Genomic DNA, 3,076 nt, shown 5'->3' on the forward strand with positions numbered 1-3,076 from the left:
ACCAATCACACGTTGCGTGAAGAAGTGTTTCCTTTTATTAGTTCTAATTCTTCCCCCCAGCATTTTCAATGGATGCCCCCTGGTTCTAGTATTGTGAGAAAGAGAGAAAAATTTCTCTCTGTCAACATTTTCTACCCCATGCATAATTTTGTAGACTTCAATCATATCCCCCCTCAGCCGCCTCCTCTCCAAACTAAAGAGTCCCAAACGCTGCAGCCTCTCCTCATAGGGAAGGTGCTCCAGTCCCTCAATCATCCTTGTTGCCCTTCTCTGCACTTTTTCTATCTCCTCAATATCCTTTTTGAGATGCGGCGACCAGAACTGGACACAGTACTCCAAGTGCGGTCGCACCACGGCTTTATATAAGGGCATGACAATCTTTGCAGTTTTATTCTCAATTCCTTTTCTAATGATCCCCAGCACAGAGTCCGCCTTCCTCACAGATTCTACCCAAACATCAGGAAAAACTTCCTGACAGAAAGGGCTGTTGGACAGTGGAATGCACTACCTCGGAGTGTGGTGGAGTCTCCTCCTTTGGAGATTTTAAAAGAGAGGCTGGATGAGCATATGTCGGGAGTGCTTTGATGGTGTGTTCCTGCATGGCAGGGGGTTGGACTGGATGGCCCTGGGGGTCTCTTCCAACTCTATGGCCCCTTCCGCACATGCAGAATAATGTGTTTTCAAACCACTTTCACAACTGTTTGCAAGTGGATTTTGCTCTTCCGCACAGCTTCAAAGAGCATTGAAAGCAGTTTGAAAGTGCATTATTCTGCACATGCGGAAGGAGCCTATGATTCTAGGTTCTGATTCCAATTTAATACATGGATCCCATTTGCTATTATCATTCCACTGTTAAGTTCGATGTAAACCGGACCCCAGCAGAGAGGGAGGGAAAGTGGGGAGGGGGCTTCGTTTTATGTGTCACCGTCATGTCACCTGTTGCCCGGTTCTTTCAAAGGGAGAGCCCAGGGATCACACCTGGGATCTTTGGCACGCAAAACAGATGTTCTTTCGCTGATCCACAGCAATGGCGCCCTGGCTTCGTATTGTTCTGATACCTTCCTAGCCGATCTAAAAACCGCCATTAATATATTAAACATAAGATTTTCCAGCATATTTGTACGTACGGAAGGTGATCGCAAACAGTTTGCCAGCAAGACATCGCAAACCGATGAAGCGGGAAATGAATTAATCCGCGAAAATGAGCACAAAAACCAGACAGCTCATCTATTAAATCATTTATGGACGGCACAGTTTTGACCTCACAATTATGTTGGTGTCTACTTGCATGTAAAACATGGTTTCCGCGATGCGATTGATAGTTTGTTCTAATGAATGTAGCTATGAAGTTGCCACTCTTAAGTCTCTATTTTGTAGCCTAGTTACAATACTTTTGTTTGTGTGGTTAGTTGCTCAGACTGTACCTGCTAAATTTATTTTGTTATTTAGGCAGGTCTCAGGCAGATGAAACAAAGAGAATAAGAGTCTGGATTTATACTCAGCTTTTCTTAACCGTAAGGAGTCTTAAAGTGACTTACAAACTACTTTCCCTTCCTCCCCCCACAACAGACACCTTGTGAGGCAGATGGGGCTGAGAGAGTTTTGAGAGAACTGTGACTGACCCAAGGTCAGCCAGCGGGTTTCACATGTAGGAGTGGGGAAACAAATCTAGTTCACCGGATAAGAGTCTGCCATTCATGTGGAGGAGCGGGGAATCAAACCCGGTCCCGGGTCCAATTCCTGGCATCTCCAGCTAAAACAGGGGTCTGCGACCTGCGGCTCTCCAGATGTTCATGGACTACAATTCCCATCAGCCCCTGCCAGCATGGCCAATTGGCTGATGGGAATTGCAGTCCATGAACATCTGGAGAACCACAGGTCGCAGATCCCTGTGCTAAAAGAATCAGGCGGTGGGTGATCCGAAAGACCTCAGCCTGCCGCCCTGGAGAGCAGCTGCCCATCTGAGCAGGCAATACTGACCTTGACGATTCAGCATAAGGCAACATCCTGGGAAGAGCCATGGTTCAATGGTCGAGCATCTGCTTGGCGTAAAGATGGTCGCAGGTTCAATGCCTGGCATCTCCAGTTAAACAGGATGGGGCAGTAGTTGACTTGAAGGCCCTCTTTCTTTCTGAGATGCGGCAGAGCAGCTGCCTGCCTGCGGAGGCAATACTGACCTGGATGGTCACGGGGTTTCATTGAGGAATTGAGAATAAAAAGGAATTGAGGAGTTGATAATAAAACTGCAAGGATTGTCATGCCCTTATATAAAGCCGTGGTGCGACCGCACTTGGAGTCCTGTGTCCAGTTCTGGTCGCCACATCTCAAAAAGGATATCGAAGAGATAGAAAAAGTGCACAGAAGGGCAACGAGGGTGATTGAGGGACTGGAGCACCTTCCTCATGAGGAGAGGCTGCAGCGTTTGGGACTCTTTAGTTTGGAGAGGAGACGGCTGAGGGGGGATATGATGGAAGTCCATAAAATTATGCCTGGGGTAGAAAATGTTGACAGAGAGAAATGTTTCTCTCTTTCTCACAATACTAGAACCAGGGGGCATCCATTGAAAATGCTGGGGGGAAGAATTAGGACTCGTAAAAGGAAACACTTCTTCACGCAACGTGTGATTGGTGTTTGGAATATGCTGCCACTGGAGGTAGTGATGGCCACTAACCTGGATAGCTTTAAAAGGGGCTTGGACAGATTTATGGAGGAGAAGTCGATTTATGGCTACCAATCTTGATCCTCTTTGATCTGAGATTGCAAATGCCTTAACAGACCAGGTGATCGGGAGCAACAGCCGCAGCAGCAGCAGCAGCAGCAGCAGAAGGCCCTTGCTTCCACATCCTGCATGTGATCTCCCAAAGGCACCTGGTGGGCCACTGCGAGTAGCAGAGAGCTGGACTAGATGGACTCTGGTCTGATCCAGCAGGCTCGTTCTTATGTTCTTATGTTCATTCAGTAAAAGGCAGCTTCATGCAGGCCTGGACCGTGCAATTGGTTCAGTCGCCCACCTGCTGCTTTGCCTCACTGGCAGACAAAACACGCGTGTGCCAGAAATCATCGAGATGCACGGAGG

At 47.8% G+C, this 3,076-nt stretch overlaps 1 protein-coding gene across 2 annotated transcripts in view; it reads right to left on the reverse strand.

Moving 5' to 3' along the window:
- GJC2 (gap junction protein gamma 2) overlaps positions 1 to 2,276 on the reverse strand; it is a 111,903-nt gene extending 109,627 nt beyond the window's left edge. For both annotated transcript variants that reach the window (XR_007245802.1, XM_048511674.1), the window contains exon 1: positions 1,981 to 2,276. The gene's annotated coding sequence lies outside the window, so the exon portion shown is untranslated. The remainder of the gene's footprint in view (positions 1 to 1,980) is intronic.
- Between the last annotated feature and the right edge of the window lie 800 nt (positions 2,277 to 3,076).

The sequence above is a fragment of the Sphaerodactylus townsendi genome, linkage group LG11, assembly GCF_021028975.2.
Source record: "Sphaerodactylus townsendi isolate TG3544 linkage group LG11, MPM_Stown_v2.3, whole genome shotgun sequence".
NCBI lineage: Eukaryota > Metazoa > Chordata > Lepidosauria > Squamata > Sphaerodactylidae > Sphaerodactylus > Sphaerodactylus townsendi.